The sequence below is a fragment of the Coffea arabica genome, chromosome 1c (assembly GCF_036785885.1).
Source record: "Coffea arabica cultivar ET-39 chromosome 1c, Coffea Arabica ET-39 HiFi, whole genome shotgun sequence".
NCBI lineage: Eukaryota > Viridiplantae > Streptophyta > Magnoliopsida > Gentianales > Rubiaceae > Coffea > Coffea arabica.
In genome coordinates, this window is record NC_092310.1 from 12,461,030 (window position 1) to 12,472,785 (window position 11,756).

Sequence of the window (11,756 nt, forward strand, 5' to 3'; positions counted from 1 at the left end):
AACTCATTTCAGATAACATTGACATGGATAATAAGCTGCATCAATTTGGTCTAACTGATTTTTCTCAAAGGCATTGGGGTGTCTGTCATAATGGTTGGATAGGTTACTGGCAAGCACGCACCAATTCAAAAGTTCTTAATCATCCTATAGATACCCATAAGTCTACCGACGAGCACATGCTTTAGTATAGGTCATGTATATAATCCTTTACATCTCTGATTGGTTGACAATCGCATCATAATGGCCATCAAGGGGATGTAAGCCAATACGAATATTTGGTATTTTTCCCTATTAACTTGTGCATTTGTTTCATCACTATCAACTTCGTTATTTTACTTCATGTTATTGGCATCTAATACACAAAATTATATACTTATGTGTTTACAGATGGATACTATGTATCACATAAGATACTAGTTCCTAGAGAATCTCGGCCAAGTTGACCCTACACAAACTTTTCATCTTGATCTCAAGATGATATGGCACGAAGCATTTAGATCTATACAGTATCTTCATCAGGGCTTGCACATGATAATTTGTAAGGACCCGAAAAAATTTCTTTATTTTATTTTATTTCTTTGAATACGTTTTCTTTACTTGAACTTATTGCTTTAATTTCCTAGATATTTTTATAAATGAATCAAGTTTTAAACCATTTTCCTTATATAAGTTAGTGCATGTTAAACTCGTAGTGCATTATGAAAGTGGGACACACTAGTGAGGTGTGTGCGATAAATTTTTTAAGAGTAGGAGGAGTTTTGTACAAAGGGATATTATTTTATAAGGTGTTATGAGATAATTAGAGGTTGGCAAGATATTTTAGTGGTTGGAAGACAAAACAAATGAGGATTAACATTAGTAAGTCAAGTGTCGCAAAATCCATGGAGCTTTGACTTGACTTGGACTATTCTTATCCTTAATAAAAGCAAAAAATTGACCAAAAATAACCATCATTCTTCTTCTTCTTGGCCGAGTGCTTGAGAGAGAAAAAGAGAGGAGAGACTTCATCTTCAACTTCCATTTCTTGCTTAAATCTTTGAAGTTTCACCATAAACTTGCAATCCAAACCATAAAAAGTGACCTTTTGGGAGGATTAAGGGATTTGGCAGAGTGATTTTGGAGAAAGAATCTCTTGGTTTCCATTTCTTCTTAGAGTTTCAAGGTAACAAAGTCTAGAAACCATCTCTTGTAATTTAACTTGCTTTTGAGTGGATTTAACGGTTAATTATGGTGGAATTCATGGAAATTTCATGGTTTGTGTGGTGATTGAAAAATTCCAGCTTTGAGGGAGAAATTTCAGTTTTGATATGTTGATTTGAGCTTGGCTATGATCTATTAGATTTGCCATGTGAATTTTCTAGCTTTCATATGTTGTTTTAGATTCATTGTAGAAAATTTCAGCTTGTAGTATTAAATTTCAGCTTAGGGTTTCTATTTTTTCAGCTTTATTATGGTTGTGTTTGAGCTAAGTAATTGGCTAATTTGGGTGGTTTTGTGGCCTTAAACAAGTGTACTTTATAACATATAACTTGTAGTTGTGATTGAGGTTGGATTGCTATGAATATATGTGTTGAGTTTGAAAGGGAAAGTTAATGAAATAAGGGGAGGTGCTGCTGAAATTTTTGTTACTTTCTTTCTTGTGACGTAAGTGAGATTAGAGAGGTGATTTTGGATTGGTATGGACTTAGGTTGCTTATGATTGCTTGAGTTCATCTTGGTGGTTGTGTGTATAAGCTGAAATTTTGACAAAATCATGTGTAAAACAAGAGGAAAAGTAATGGTTCCTTTTTATCATGCTTTCTATTTTCATTTGTCCAACTTTAAACTTGAGGTTGGTTGTTTTTCTCCACTATTTTGCTGCTGGAAATTTCCAGCCATGAATTGGAATGAGGAACTCCTTGATTACTCATGTTCTTTAGGTCCAAATGCTCTCTTTTCACTCAAAAACAGAGCATTGCCCTGGCAACTGTTTGGATTTTCCTTGATTTGCATCTTCGAATTTGTCTTTGAACTTGGTATTTTTAAGAGGCCAACTTGATAGGCGTATGGCTCATAGTTGAGTCTAAATGTGAACTTGGTTCACCTAAGTTTTGGATGGTTGGACCGTAATATTGTATCTTGGTTGTTCTTAGGGTTTACTGGTGAGCATGAGTATAACCCGGGGACAAACTTTTAAAGTTGCTCCACTTGAACTGGTGAGTATTTCAACTGCATGTTGCATGCTACTTGTGGTTCAAAAATGGCTTGTTGCTTGAACTGGCTTATTACCATTTAGGCAAGTGTGTACTTTATCATACTCGTTCTCCTCTTCTTGAATGATCTTGTACTTGTTTGAACTTGATTAACATGTATTTGTGTTTGTAATTATGCTTAACTTGTAAGTGCTGAGCGGCAGCATGTACCACACTCAATTCGAGTGAGAGGTGCCTCTCATTCCCGTCTTAGTACTTTTATTTTGATTAAATCAATTGGAGAGTTATCTCATCGACCCTAGAGTTGAGCGGCAGCATGTACTACACTCAATTCGAGTGGGAGGTGTCTCTCATTCCCGTCTCAGTACCTGACGATTAAGTCAATTGGAGAGTTATCTCATCGATCACACTTGTTCTTGCTTGGATATATTCGAGCATTATCACCTCTATTACCATCTCTGTTATCTTGGTATTCAGGCCCGGTAGGGTTGATCGGTGGACGGAAATTGGAAATAAGTGGTGTTCTACTGGACTTGTGACTATATTTCAAATGTTAACGGAGTGTCAACGGACTTAGAAAATGCTACTCCAAGACTGGCTACATGTGGAATACTGTACGGGACTAAGTGCTATGCTTGAAATCTGGCAGGAGCCACCATATCAGTTGTATCAACGTTTGAATTATGGGTACTCTGCCTAGAACCTGGCAGAAGCCTGCATATCAGTATCGTATCATTTTCTTGCTGGTGTTAAAGTGCTTATCTAAATGGGTGAACTGTCCATAACATTATGTGTAACTGTTTACTGTCTTCGCTTTGAGATTTTGATATATGTGAAAGATCTTTTGCCAATTTGACTGCATGTTTTCTTGGAACCTCACTGTATTTCTAACTCATTCCATGAAATTTGTTTTCCTTATAGGGGTAAGAACGTGAGAGTGGGAATTGGACAAAATATAGATTTCGTCTAAGTTTTGTTAGTTGCTCGCATAGAAACACTTAGCTCTCTAGCGGGTTTGTTTGGTTTTACTTTGTAAGTTTAACTCCTCGGCTGTATTTTGAGATTGTATGGACGGTTGATATCTATGATTATAAATATCTAAGGTTGTAAATGTTATTGCTTTCATTATTGTGGTTAATATTTGGTAAATTTCGTAATATGTGAATGAGTTCTGGTGAGAGTTAGACAGGCGGTCTGCCAAACCCTTGGGTATGCCCTAGAGGGAGGTGGGTGTGACGCCTCTATTTCTCCCTAAAGCGAACTAAAGGGTATCCGTAGAGCGCCTGCCCAACTCTCGCCAGGACTCAAGCAATTTCTATTCAAACTTAATGCAATACTAGACATCACAACTAAATAAGGCAAGTTAAATAATGCGGAAGCCTTCAACTTAACAATTTATAATAATTATCTGAGCCTTACATCAAATATCCAAAGGATACTTCATTGCCTAAAATATACAACATCCAGATACATCAAATCCAAATCATACATTAGATTCCCAAAAGTACAACCAATAAGAGGTCTAGCCCAAATTACATTAGAAATCCTAAGTCAAAAGTACATCAAAAGGGGTTTCTCCAAATCCATTCTATGTCCAGTCCTGTTAAGGAAAACAAATCTACAGGGTGAGCAAAACGCTCGTGAGGCCAAGAATACACATGCAAGCATATTGTTCAAATAAGAATCCCAATTTAACAAGTAAAGCAACAATATTGCAATAAATAACAATTCGAGCGGAAAAAGTAAACAGAAACAATTCAAGGATACCGGAACTCTCAGGAGCTAATTTCAACTTGTTTTACCAATGTCATTCGTATATTTTTCCGCGATGACATTCCGTCAACCAGGTAGGTATTTCCATTCCGTAGATCACCACTTACTTCCCTCCGTCCACCATGCACCTCCGAGCTCGCAAGACATTTATAAGGCGATACTTCACGAGTATGTCAAGCAAGACCTCTCATTAGGTCGAGTTTATTTATCTCATGGCTCACCAAGGTTCTCGACCAAACCCATGCCGGCTTGAATCTAAGGTCGGCCTATGAGTTTGGGCGTCCCCCATTTACATTTGAGAGTCAAGGAGATTCACTCCAACGACGTATGCAGCCATAACATATCATTTCATTTCATTCAATCATTCAATCATCTCATTTCATTCAATTAAGTCATTCATAATTCATTTGGTTCATTTGAATCATGAGTCATTTATTTCAAATAAGAACGAGTGTGGTAAAGTACACACTCGCCTCTATTTTCAAAATCTCCAAACAATCATAACAATTAAATTTGTATCAAGTATTCATACACTTGACACTCACCAATATACATAATGAGGAAGAAAGGCACTTGAAGTTCAAGCGTCCACCATGGAATCCTCTTGAGGGTCCTCTTGTGAGCCTGAATAATTAATAATGAATAATCTCTTATAAACCCCAATTATTAAGAAAGTTTGCACACATGTGCGATCTCAGAAAATTTCACGAAAATGAGCCTTAATTATTCGTAAATCGAGGCTCAAAAGTGGGGTTTTATAACACAAGTGAAATCTGATTTCTATCTTTGAAATTGAGTGTAAAATGATCAAGTGATATCAAAGGAAAAGAGAGCGTTTTGAAAAACTCCATTTCCTTTAAGTTATGAATTTTCCAGATTTGGTGCACTCACTTTGCAAAATCGTATCTCACTCTCTACCAGTCCAAAATTGGAAAACTTGGTACCGTTGGAAACATCTTTCAAAGTACTAAAAGTTCTTAGAAGACCATTTTCCATGATTCCAAATGAAAGGTATTCAAAATTTGGCTCAAAGTTTTGGTTCTAGACTATCGAGGCAGTTTCAGGGTTGGTTTTTCGCCAACTTGGAAAATTCGACAAAATTCACAGAATTGGAACTAGCCTCTCAAATTTGAAACTTAACTAGAGTTGTAATCAAAGTTTAAAATGAAAAAGCAGAACGAGAATTGAAGTTTTGAGCACCAAGATATGGTAGTTCAAAGTTACCCAAATTTCCTTGTTAAGCAAGGGTTTTCCAAAATCAAGTCATGAACTTTGGAAATTTAGTTGAGTAATGAAATGGCCTCGGAATAGCACCAAAATTAGCAGTATAATACTACCATATAAGGAGTATTTCTCTACCAAATTTCATGGATAAATAAGCACGGAAAATTGGTTAACTAAAACACCCAAGTTTCTAAAATTTCAAGGCAAAACTGCCTTGTGTACAAAATGTCCTTTTTCCAAGCTTTTGGCCACATGAAATCCTTGCAAACATGGTACATTTTAGTAGACAATGTTTATTAAACATCCAAGATATGTTTGATGGTGATTAACACCAAGAATCTCGAATTAACAAGCCTCAATCGAGTTTAGTAACAATTCTGCCCAAAAGGAAAGTTTTTTTTCTAGAAGTCAGTTTCGAAATATGGCCACAAATCACTCAATTCAACTCAGAATTGGACGTGGTTGGTGGCGTTAGAAAACACTTTCATAAAGTTACAATTTCACAGAAGAAACCATTTTCAAAATCCATCTACAACTAGCTCACATTCGAGCATCAAGTTGTAGTTCATGTTCTGCCCTGTAGTGAACCAACGAAACAGGACAGCAAAATTCAAACGAATGGTGTGGTTCACTCAGGTGGAATCAATTCATGCATTTTATACCGTTGGAAATCTGGGAATGTCTAGTTTCCAGTGCCACAAATGGCACTCGATTTCGATATCGGAGTAACAAGTTATGGTCGAAACAAAAAGACTGCCTGGGCAATCCAGGAAAATTTTCCAGTTTTGCTAAACCTTAGAAATCACTACATTTGACCAACCAAATCATGTTATTTTTCAATGAAACTTTCTATACCATCCATATAACATGTATACATCATAATTAAATCATTAGAACCTCAAAAATTTGCACAAAAGTGCACGAACATGGCAGGGCAGATTCGGAAGATTTTTGCTCTTCATCTCCTTTGAGCTTCCTTTCAACAATACAACTTATTTCCACTAATTTAAGCACTAAACCAACATTAACAACATCAAAACTCATGAAATCAGTCCATAGTCATTGTGGGAGTTCATAGAGCCCACACACCAAGATCCAACATAAATAAAGCTACCCATGTGAATATACAAGCTTATAAGTACAATACTACTTCCATAAATCAAGGTTTGGAGGGTTGATCGTCCATTACCTCTCTTGAGGAACTAAACAGAAATTTTTGGTCCTTTTGAGCCAAAGAAAAACCATGAGAGCAGCCTCCTTTCGTAACTTGAAGTGCTCTCCAAGTGTTTAGCAAGGCATGGTTAAATTTTGAGATGATTTGGTGGAGGATTAGTGAAGATTTGATGGAGGAAAATTGAAGAACTTGGTGTTCTTCCTCTTGAAGTGATGCACGGCTGTTTAGAGGAAAAAGAAAGAGTTGCACGGCTGTTTGAGGTGATAAAGTGGAGAGTTTTGATCTAGTGTGATGCTCCCATGAGAAGCCTAAGAATGTGTGGTCCAAAATGCTCCAAAAGTCAAGTAAGGAGAGTGCGCGTACGCGCGCGTTTCGTGCTCGATTCCTCTCGAGTTTGTTTCACTGGTGCACTAAACTTTTAATGCACTTATATTCATATAAAGATTATTTACTTTTAATTGTCCCAAAATAAGGGTCTGAAGTCCCTTAATTAAATCGCGCGTGTTAAAATGCGTATTTCCAATTTAAGCGCGAAAAAGCGAACCCTTCAAGAAATTCTTATAACGATAGTACTAATAACCATCACTTGAATACTTAAGCATAAAAATCCCTATTTTAAGACCATTGTGCAAGCCTCTAATTTTTCCAGGCTTATTGTATCCTCAAATCGATTAAAATTTCCAAACACTTTTTCACTATTTTCACTAACGAGTTTCCAAAAATTAATTTTTGAAACAAGTCACTTTAAAAATATAATGAAACTATAGTTCCATATATTTAGGTCTAAAAAGGTCAAAAAATAATATTCAGTGCAATTGGCCAAATAAATAGTTAAATGAGCTTGAATTAGGAGTTTAAAATAGATGAATTTTGTGAGTTTTCGCATGAGTCTTGTATTACTTCCTCAAATCTCCAATAAATTTGTATCAGCGCGTCTTTCAGAAAATTATCGACGCGCAAGCGGTATACACTTACTTAGAACTCATTCACCTTTAATTTCTCAATTAACCTTTCTTAATCTATTATTGATCATTCTTAACTCTCCAATATTAATACACTCCCGATTCAAGTATAGCCTCGAAAACGTGTACTCGTTATTCCGAACTAAACGATTTTTTTTTTGAAAAGTGAATTTTCCAACAAAATGCTTTAAAATATAACAGAGGCGTTGTTCCATATAAATGGATTTTTAAATGATCGAAATAAATAATTCGGAGAAAATGAGTAAATAAATATTTAAGTAAACTTGTAATATCTGATAAATAAGAAAATTTTTGGGTCCTCACAATGGGGCTATCATATAATTAGCTCTAATCAGCTGCAGGACCATGGTCTCTCTAATTCGCATAATATCTCATACCAAGAGCTAGTCCAACATGTCCTTAGGCAAGTGTGTATATATGATTATGAGGGTAGACATCACAGACAAGGCACATACACACATGATGCTGATGACATCGCACAAATTCAGTAGGACACTTAGGCCAACACCCAACCTAGTCACACATAGGCTGATGCACAGTAATGCCATCACCCAACCTAGTTTTTGGGTATAGTGTGCACAGCTCTTTTTCCATGCCTACTCCCATTTTAGGTTTCAGGTAAACTACTACTGCCTTTGGCTCTTCTTTGTGTGTTGCTAAGGCCAATTTCCATTCAAGTTCTCAATTAAGTGATAACTTAAACACTATAATAGATTTCCAGTTCTTGGGGGTCTATCACCTATGCTAGAGTACTTGGATTACTCATTCCCAATCATGTTCCATCCATTCCTGCCCTAAATTAGTCTGTTCCCACTCAAAGCCATTATTAGAGAGGAGACTTCTATGCTTATTATGGTGCAAATGATGACGATAGCAGTGAGACTACAACATCAACTAATGAAGATGATGTACCATCGATCTAGGTTTTTGTAGTACCTAGGAAATCTAAGTTGCAATGGCTTCAACAACAACATAGGACAAAAGTGACCCAAGAGATTTTGCTGCTTATCAACGCCGCATAATAAGGCCAAGAGACACAAACATCCTCAAATTTGACATTTTTATCATTTTTTGCTAATTTATTGAATGAAATAGTTTATAGTAAAATCTTTTTAAATGAATACTCGATAAATTAATAACCTCTATTAAATAATAATTTTTTTAGCCTCGACTTTGCTGATGAGACAATAATTTTTTTTGAAAACTTTACATAATCCTTTGTTCTCATTCATATCATAAATTAATAATTCACTAAAATGCATATCATATTTGCCTACGTGGGATGCTTTCTACTATACTCAACAATGCTTTATGCATTTGATTAGTCATAGTTTATTTAGGAATGCCTTTTAGATGGGAAATTATAGTTTAACAATGAGATATGTAAGAAGACTTTATATTTGTTTATCATAAGAAGATTTACATGTCGTTTATATACATAATCTCGCTAATTTGATTTATTGTATATATTTAATAAAATAGAAGTGGTCATCATCATTTAGGGCCTATTTGGAAGGTCTGTTTTTTACCAAGTTTTTATTATACTAGTTTTTTAACAACTTGTGCTACAGGAACCCTAAAAACTTATCAAAATTTTTAACTTACACACTTAAAATATCTAAAACACAAAAAAAAAAAAATTCCCTTCCCCTTTTCTTCTTCTTCCTCCCCCACCACCACCTCCGGCGCCGATTTCAGGTGCCGGTCTTCTTTTTTTTCCCCTTTTTTTCCTTCTCCCCCTCTTCCTCCCCTGCCATCCTCCCCTCTTGTCTTTTTTTTTTCCTCTCTGCGTCTCCCCCATTTCCTCCCCCACCTCTTTGTGAAAAAATAAGAAAGTAAAGAAAGATGGTGAGAAGCAGGAAGGGGAACAGGGGAGGCGGGGAGTGGCGGGGCAGAGGGGAAAGGCAGGGCAGAGGTGGTGGCGGGGGGAGGGGGTAGTGGGGCAGAGGGATAAGGCGTAGAGGGGGGTGGCGGGGGAGGGGAGGAGAAGGGGAAATGGAGGAGAGGGGTGGCGGGAGGTGGCATTGGTGGAGTTGCTGCTGGGGTGGCGGAGGTAACGGGGAAGGGGGAGGGGGAAGAAGAAGAAGAAGAAAAGAAAAAGGAAAGAAAGAAAAAGAAAGAGAAAGAGAAAAAGAACGAAAAAGAAAGAAAAGGAAAAAAAGTTTTTCACCTTACAAAAACTTCTACAAAATTTTTTCAAAAACTTTTACAGTGCACTAAAGTAAAATTTTAGACAAACTCCCAAAAAACTCAGGTTTCAAATAGATCCTTAGTATTCATAAGTTTTTTGCACCTCTTGAAATAAAAAAATGATATCAGCTACCCAAATAAATTAAAGACATAAACTATACTTGGAAATCAAGTAGACATGGATTGAGTTATATTCCTCCGAAGTTTAGTCTCCTTTTATTAATCGAATAATTCATATTTTTATAAAATAAAATAAAATTTTAGTTAATTAAATGAGTATTTTTTGATTTGTAATTGCACTTGATGTAACGACCCCACCTCCCCCTAAGGTGTACCAGAGGGTTCGGCGGACCGCCTGCCCAGCTCTCGCCGGGACTCAGTCGTTCGCTACAGTTTTCAATTAAAAATTGAAATAAATCACTAGAATAAATAGGGCATTGATCCAAACTTAAAGCGGAACTTATATACATTGCCAACCCAAAAGAGAATATAAACATCAAATATACAAGGGTTCTCAATCCTTCATACGTCCAGCCCGTGCCAAGCACTAGGCGAGAATCGCTACAAAAGAAACAAAAGAAACAAAACTAGATTGGCTAGTCTATCTCAAGCTCACGTCCTCGCTCGCCTTCCCCTGTAAGGAAAACAAAACTAAAGGAATGAGCTAAAAGCCCAGTGAGGTTCCGAACACATAATCAGATAATCAATCCAATACATTAAACATGGAGTATCAATAATTCAAGAAACATTTACAATGGAAAGCGATAGTAACACATTCATTAAAAGGATACGGCTCACAAGGAGCAATTCGTTATTTCGTTCATTCGTTCTCCTGACATTTCCCCTTATTCCTCCAATCATTAGAAAATGCATTTTTCGTTTATCAATAAACCCTCGTTCGTTCGTTCGTTCGTTCGTTCGTTCATTCATTCATTCACCCCCGTCCTGGCCGTTGGCCAGTCTCCACCAACCTACACGGTAATACTCGAGTATACCAAACGTTCACCCAAGTCCCTAATCGCCCGACCGAGTCCGCTTCTGGCTCGAGACGACCGGTAACAAGGGGCAATGGCCAGTTCAGCCCAAAAGGCTTACATTCATGCGCAAGTAACATTTCAATCATTAAATCCTTGAAAATTGCACAGTTATTTAGGTCGAGTGCGATAAAGTACACACTCGCCTAGAAAGCTCGTTTTGGAAATCATTAAAAGCAATTAACACATTAGCAAATGATAACAACAAGCCATAAAGTCAAATAAGGAACACTCACCTAGATATGCAAAATAACATGCAAAATCCTTCCGGATATTACCCTTAGTCACCAATGAAACCTAAGGTTGAACAAGAGAACATATTACAGTTTATCGAGCAAAACATTTAAGGGAAACGAAGATACCCGACTAATTAAGAGTAAAACGTGTAAAGATGACTTTCAAGTAAGAAGAGGGTTGTTTGAACCCAAGGATGAAAAATCATGTTTTAAAATGGAAAACCGGTCATGGTATTGGCCTAACAAAAGTATACAAGTTCAAATAGAAACCTAGACCTCGGGCGAAAATTTGGGCAGCACGCCCTTTGTGTTTACCTAATTTTCCAGTCATTTTGGCTTCATTATTTTTCCTCAACCACAACCCAACATCACACATAAGCAATTCAAGTCAAGAGCCGTTCCATAGGCTCACAATATCATAAGAATAAGAAATACAGTAATAACAAGTGCAGAAATTCAATTTAGCAAAAGACAGATTTGACGTATGAAAGCGGAAATAACGTATCCGAGGCTACGCTTATCGGATTAATACGTAACCTATGCCGTTTCGAAGCTAAGACTCAGGGTTACAATGTTCATGAAGGTCAATTAGTCCAGTTTCTAATGTAACTTGGTAAAATTCTCGAATTACTAAACCAGAAACCAATTCGTCGGCTGTTTAAACGCAGAACACTGTAATGGACATAACTCAGAGTACACAAGTCCGAATCAGGTGTTCTTAGAGGCATTTGAAAGAAAATTCAGAATAATACAACTTTCATGTTTTGGCAAAAAGCTAAATCAGAATGGATCCTAGTCGAAAAACGTGATAAACTGGACTTAACTGATCACACGGACTGCTTGGGAAATACTTAAAATAGTAAGGGTATTTCGGACTTTTCATGACCTACGTTGCTCCGATTGAGCTGAAATTTTACAGGTACCTACAAAATACCATTCTCTACAACTTT